The following is a 7,356-nucleotide window of genomic DNA, read 5'->3' as shown; positions in this document are numbered from 1 at the left end:
ACCAGGCTTCAATGACGATGAGTCCGGCGCGCAGATTGTCTTCGGCATTGCAAGGCGGGTTCTCCTCCAAATTCTGTGTACCTGTTTGAATAAAGTCCGGTTTCTTGCAGATGTTGCGCTCCTTGGCTTCTACGCCCAATAATGGCCACTTCCCACGTGTCAAACGAATATGAAAAGTCTGAGTGTTTTTACATTCACACCACTAGTCGCGTAAATGAGCTACCCTATTTAAGGGGACGAGGATTTAGATCCAATCCACACCTTCTCCCCTCCGCGAGTGTTCGTCAGAGCGCATCTGACAAAGGTCCATTCCACCATGGCCAGCCATCGCAACTCCTCCCCTCGCCCTTCCAGCCCTAAGCCTGGACATTGGGGGAGATGTTCCACCCCACATAGCGAGCTAGTGACGCTCCAGACCAAGGGATTTCTCCCCCCGGCCTATATGGTCCCGGTTCGAGCCGGTCTCGCCGTCTACAACGGCGGAGAGCAAGCAGAGAATGCCCCTAATCCCTCCAAAGGAGAATGGGTGTGCCTTGTCCCTTACTTAATAAGGGGGCTTGGATTTCCAATCCACCCATTTCTCCGGGGGCTGCTGGAGTTCTATGGCCTCCAGCTACACCATCTCATGCCTACCTCAGTATTGCATATCGCGGGCTTTGTAGCCCTCTACGAGCTGTTCTTGGGTGTTGAAGCTCACTTCGGAGTGTGGAAGGAGCTATTTTGCCTTGTGCCCCGTTCCAAGAAGGGGTTAATGTATCAAGTGGGTGGAGCCGAAGTGTGGCGCATCGCCGGGACCGGATATCTGTCCGGAACCCCAAAGAAGGTGTCCGAAGACTGGCCCTCGGAATGGTTCTATATAGAAGACGTCCCGCTGCCGGATCCTGACCGGATCGGCCTCCCTGAATTCAACGGTGCTCCCTTAAAGAAGCGCCTCAGCTGGCGCCCATGGAGCCCCCAGAGGGAAAGTGACAGGGACATCATTAACCTGATGGGCCGAATAAGATTGTTAGCCCATTCCGGACTAACCATGATCGGGGTTATGGCCGAATGCATTATGCGGGGGGTGCAGCCGCTTCAGTATAGAAGCCACCCCATGTGGGACTTCAATGGGGAGGACGACGCCACTCGCTACAGTCGTAAGGGGCCGGATTCAGCTGCCGCTCTACTAAAGATCTTGTCCACTTTGTATAAGGGAGAAGAGGAGGAATTTCTCCGCGTCAACCCTCAGGGTGGATTCTCCATGCACAATCCCCCGAGCTGGGTAAGCGGCCGTATTTACTTGTCCATCCGTTTTGTATTCCCATTGTTAAATATTCAGTCTGACGACTTCAACGCAGGAACTGCGCCGAGCTGTTAAGGAAATAAGCAGCCCTCCTCCACAACCCGAGGACCTAGGACGGTCCCTTGACCCGGCCTCTCAAGAGGATCTGGACATATCTGTGGAGCTGATTGATGGAGTGTTCCATCAATTGAGCGAGGACAACGCCTTGGTGGCCATTTCGGCCGATTACCCAGGGCTAATCCTGATGCCCCAGGTACCTGAGATCGAAGTCCCAGTACCCCGAATAGGTGTCCGCCCACTTGTGTTCAGTTTCCTGATTCCAACCGAACTTTGCAGGGGAGGTTTTTCAGGCGGAAGGTCGAACCTGCGGCGACAAGCCAACGAGGGGCCGTAGGGCCTTGTGGGCCGAAAAGAAGTGCAGTCTGGACCGAGGCGTTAGCGCAAAGGTATGGCGCGCCCCCTTATCCCAGGTGTTATACCTTCGAGGCACATTGACACATGTGCCTTCTTCAGGACAAAGAGACCTCGCCGGACTATACCCGAAGAGGCTGCCAATCGCGCCTCCACCAGCCAGGCTCCAAGGCCTGGTCCGGAGGTGGAGGCAAACGTAAGGCGCGCGCCAGATGCTCCTCCGATGGAGGATGTGGACGAGTTGTCTGCCACCAACTCTGAGGTGGAGAGTGCCATGAACCACAGGCGTCGCCGGACAATTCTTCACGATGCTTGTTTCTCCCAAGGGGCATTAGATGCCTTCAACTCGGGAGATGCGCACCTCCATGCCGCTCAAAATGGTCTAGCCAGAGCCATGGAGCAATATGTAAAAGACATACGGGTAAGAAAATATTGGTAATTATATATATAGAAGTAGCCCCCGAGACTTGAAACAGTTAGACTAACTGATTTAAGGATCATTTGGTATGCAGGTTCTTACAGAAAAGAATTCCCTACTGTCCAAGGAGCTGGAAGAGTGCAAATCCCAACTGGAGGCCGCACTAGCCGCGACAGGGGAGCCTAAGGAGACCCCCTCTGGTAATATGCACTTCGAAAGATAAGTATTTTGCAAAGCCCGGCTTTGATGTGAATCTGACACATGAGATTGCAGATGGCGCCGGATTGAATCCGAAAAGGCAACACCTCCTACGCCAGCTAAAGGCTGGTGAGAGGGTGCTATTAAAGGTGATGGGGGAGAAGAACGATCTCCAAGATGCCAACACCAGGCTGGGCGTCAAGCTGAAAGATGTTTGTGCCCAGCTGTCAGACTCCGTGAAGGATAATCAGCGGCTTCGACGTGACATATTTAGTAAGTGCTTGAATGAACCTTTTGAAAGAAAGTTCGACGGGGAAGTCGACTAACAGAGCAATGTCTATAGGTGTGCTAACAGGTCATCCTGCGGAGGAGATGCCCGGTTCTACGGGTGACCTTCTTCCCGAGCTCTTGCAACTGCTCGATCGAGTTTGGCAGGCGATGCGAGGCATCTCCCAGGCCCTGTGGCCATCCGTCTCCATACCCGAAGGTCTTGGAGAGCTTGCGTAAAAGCTAAAGGGAGCACGGCGGCGCTTCCAATTGTGGAAGATATCAGCCTGCCGTCAAGGCGCTAGGGAGGCCTGGGCCATGGTGAAGATGCGATACGCAAAGGCTGACCCCAACCACATGGCCGAGGTCGGTCCTGTAGGGCCCGATGGGAAGGAGATCCCTGTAAGCTTAGTATACGGCCAAGTAGAGTTGGCCGCAAAGTATTCCCAGCAGGACTGTAAATTAGACAGCCTGTTAGATGGTATTGCAGAGGAATACAACCAGTCAAAATGACTATGTAATTTAATTGACATTTATAATGACTTCTAGCCGGATTGTAGATCATTTGTCATGGCCGACCTTTTCGCTTCAGCCTCGGGACCTGACGGTCCGGAGTGTGTCCGAACTCCCATGTGGTTATATAGGAACCGGGGAATGCATGGAGACCAGGCATAGGGGTCATTAGGGCGTGAACAGACAAGTGCCCGACTAGGTATGTTATATTACATGGTTAGTAAGAAACATCTTCCAGGGAGAATAGTTCCGTTAGGGGTTCCTTTCCCTGGGAGGCATGCCCTAAGGTGCATGTCCATGCTGCGAAAATAAACGCAGGAAAAACATCTCGGGGCGTATAGATAAAAATAAAAAAAGATCATCTTTAGTTCACCGACCGAATATTCCCTTAAGAACGCTAGCTTTCGGCTTCACCCAGTCTGAGGTACACGTCCGGCTGACCCAGCAGTAACAATCGCAGAGGTGCTCCCTTTACCGCCTAGCCAAACAATCGGGAATGTAGGGGTAAGCACATGAGCCAGGCAACCCAGCTTGGCCAAAACTTAAGTCATATCAATGCATATAATGGTGAATAAAAGGTACATGCGGAAGTGTGACACATGTGTTGGGCATGAAGCCCGTATGAATAAGCTTCTGTTTAAAGAAGCCCCCAGGTTTAATCAGCGCGGATGGCGCGTCACTTTATAAGCCTTAAAAGTTTATAGGAGAGATAGAGAGAGAATAAGAGAAATGTAAGACAGAAAATACATAAAAAATGGACAGAGGAAGGAGACGAACACAGACTCCGGTGCTAGGCATAGAATCTTCGGAGACGGGCTGCATTCCATGGGTTTGGCTCGAGTCGGTTATCCGATGCATCCGGCAGGCGGTACGCTCCACCAGTCAGGACTTGGTCAATTATGAAGGGACCTTCCCACTTGGGCTTGAGTTTGTCCTTTTTCTTATCCGGTGGTCGTAGAACTAATTCGCCAATGTTGTAATTTTTGGCCCGTACTTCTCTGCTTTGGTATCTTTGAGCCTGCTGTTGATAGAATGCGGAACGGTCTTTTGCCACGTCACGCTCCTCCTCCAACGCATCCAAACTGTCCTGCCGATCGAGCTCGGCTTCTCTTTCTTCGTACATGCACACTCGAGGTGAGTCATGAATTATGTCGCAAGGCAAAACTGCCTCTACGCCGTACACCATAAAGAATGGTGTGTATCCGGTGGTGCGATTCGGCGTGGTCCGCAGCCCCCAGAGTATGGAGTCGAGCTCCTCTACCCAGTGCGTGTCAGATTCTTTGAGGGACCGCACTAATCTGGGTTTGATGCCGCTCATGATAAGACCATTTGCACGTTCGACCTGGCTGTTAGTTTGTGGGTGATAGACGGAAGCATAATCGAGCTTGATGCCCATGTTTTTGCACCAGAGTTTTACCTCAACGGCCGTGAAGTTCGTGTCGTTATCAGTGATGATGTTGTGGGGGACGCCGTAATGGTGTACAACCTGAAGTCTATCACCGGTCCGGATTTTGAAGGGGGAATTTGTGTCCGTCCGCTTCTCGTTCAACGACGAGCACTGCGCTTACAACCTGATGTGTTGCTGCAATGTATAATATCATTGGTTCACCAATGTTTGGCGCGGCCAGGACTGGGTTTGTTGCCAGTATGGCTTTTATTTCGTCGAGTCCGGCCGTGGCTGCGTCCGTCCATTTGAAGTGTTCGGTGCGCCGAAGGAGGCGGTAAAGGGGTAGGGCCTTTTCTCCCAAGCGGGAGATGAAGCGGCTTAGAGCCACCACGCATCCGGTTAACTTCTGTATTTGTTTGATGTCCTTTGGGATATCCAGTTGCGACAGAGCTCGGATCTTGGCTAGATTTGCTTCAATTCCTCTACCAAATACAATGAAGCCCAAGAGCTTTCCGGCTGGAACGCCGAAAACGCATTTTTCTGGGTTGAGCTTGATGTCGTATGTTCGGAGGTTATCAAATGTGAGCCTCAAGTCGTCTACTAGAGATTCAACATGTCTTGTTTTGACGACCACATCATCTACATATGCCTCCACTGTTTTGCCGATATGGCTTGCCAGACATGTCTGAATCATGCGCTGATATGTTGCGCCGGCGTTTTTGAGCCCGAAGGGCATCGTGTTAAAGCAGAATGGCCTGTATGGTGTGATAAATGCCGTTGCGGCTTCGTCTGGTTCTGCCATCTTGATTTGATGGTAGCCAGAATATGCGTCGAGGAAACACAATGAATCGTGTCCTGCGGTAGCGTCAATAATTTGATCGATGTGGGGGAGGGGGAAGGGATCCTTTGGGCAAGCCTTGTTAAGGTCTTTAAAATCAACACACAGGCGCCAGGATTTTTCCTTATTTGGTACCATCACCAGGTTTGCTAGCCAGTCCGGATGTTTTATATCTCTGATGAATCCGGCCTCCAATAGCTTTGCTAGCTCCTCTCCCATGGCATGTCTCTTAGGTTCGGAAAAACACCGAAGAGCCTGTTTGACAGGTTTGAATCCTGTTTGGATATTTAAGCTGTGCTCGGCCAGCCTGTGTGGGATTCCTGGCATGTCTGAAGGGTGCCAGGCAAAAATGTCCCAGTTCTCTCGTAGGAACTGTCGCAATGCGGCGTCGACATCAGGGTTTAACTGTGCCCCGATGGAAGCTGTTTTATTGGGGTCCGTTGGATGGACCTGGAATTTGACTATTTCGTCCGCCAGTTTAAAGGAGGTGGACTTGGATCTTTTGTCGAGTACCACATCGTCCCTATTCACCGTAGAGCGCAGCGCAGTCAGCTCCTCAGCCGCTAGGGCTTCGGATAGTGCCTCGAGGGCCAGTGCGGCTGTCTTGTTTTCGGCGCGGAGTGCTATGTCCGGATCACTAGCGAGAGTGATGATCCCGTCAGGCCCGGGCATCTTGAGCTTCATGTACCCATAATGGGGTATTGCTTGGAAGATTGTAAACGCTTCCGACCCTAGCGGAGCGTGATAACCGCTGCTGAACGGGGCCACCTGGAACGTGACCTCTTCGGACCTGTAATTATCCGGCGTGTCGAACACCACATCTAGTGTGATTTTTCCTGTACAGCATGCTTCCCGACTGGGGATTATTCCTCTAAAGGTTGTGCTGCTTCGCTCAATGTGGTTCCAATCTATTTCCATTTTTTGAAGAGTCTCCTCGTAAATGAGGTTCAATCCGCTGCCGCCATCCATGAGTACCTTGGTAAGACGAAAGCCGTCCACTATTGGACTGAGGACCAATGCGGCTGGTGCTCGGGCTGTTCGGAATTTAGGTTCATCACTGGCATTAAAGGTAATAGCCATGTCACTCCATGGGTTTATTGTTGCTACTTGGTAGACTTCGGCAAGGCTGCGGAGTGTCCTTTTTCGCATATTATTTGATGTGAAAGTCTCGAAGACTGTTAATACCGTATTGGTGTCTCTGGGGTGGCTTTCTGTGGCCTCCGGAATTAGGAGATTTTCGCCAATTTTGGCCACCTGCCGAAGTATCCAACATGCTCTGAGGCTGTGAGTTGGTGTGGCGTCATCTGGGTATTTGATTCACAACAATTGGAAGATCACAGGATGCAAAGAAGCATGGTGAGATTAAGTCAAACCACAAGAAAATGTACGGTTATAATGCTATTATGCTACTATCTCTTAGTCTTGTGCTTCATGAATAGGAATTTGAGAAGGAGGACAAGTGAAAATTAAAATTCCTATGTTTTTTCTTTCAAGGAGACACTAAAGGAACAAATCTATGTGCTCAGTGGACAATATATATAACATGTAGAGTAAAAAAGAGATGCAACAAGTGTACAACCTCTTTGGCGAAGCCATGTCGATCTCGGCGTGATTGGGTTGGCCGGTGAGGATGCTTCGGCTGACTTGGCTGTCGAGGAGGGGAAGAAGATCTTAGGCGTATGGAGATGGAGCCCGACGTACTGCTCCGCTGTGAGGGAGGGTTTCATCGTTGGAGCAGCTCCGGTGATTTGTACGACGCCGAGGCTGAAGCAGGACAAGAGAGACAACGAACAACGTTAACCTAAGTGGAATTCTAATAGCATCTCCAATACATGACGTAAAATACATAACCACAAAGTGCTAGATGTAAAATACATCAGCCGCTCATCTCTGAACTTAACTGTTGAAACTGAATTTAACTGTCGAAACTGAACTTGACTGTCGAAACTAAACTTAACTGTCGAAACTGAATTTTGCTGTCGAAACTGGACGCACTAGCAAGGTGAGGCTACATGTCGGTCAACTGACTTTTTCATCTCTGG

The sequence above is a fragment of the Triticum dicoccoides genome, chromosome 3A, assembly GCF_002162155.2.
Source record: "Triticum dicoccoides isolate Atlit2015 ecotype Zavitan chromosome 3A, WEW_v2.0, whole genome shotgun sequence".
In the NCBI taxonomy this organism is placed as follows: domain Eukaryota; kingdom Viridiplantae; phylum Streptophyta; class Magnoliopsida; order Poales; family Poaceae; genus Triticum; species Triticum dicoccoides.
This window is presented reverse-complemented; position numbering follows the sequence as displayed.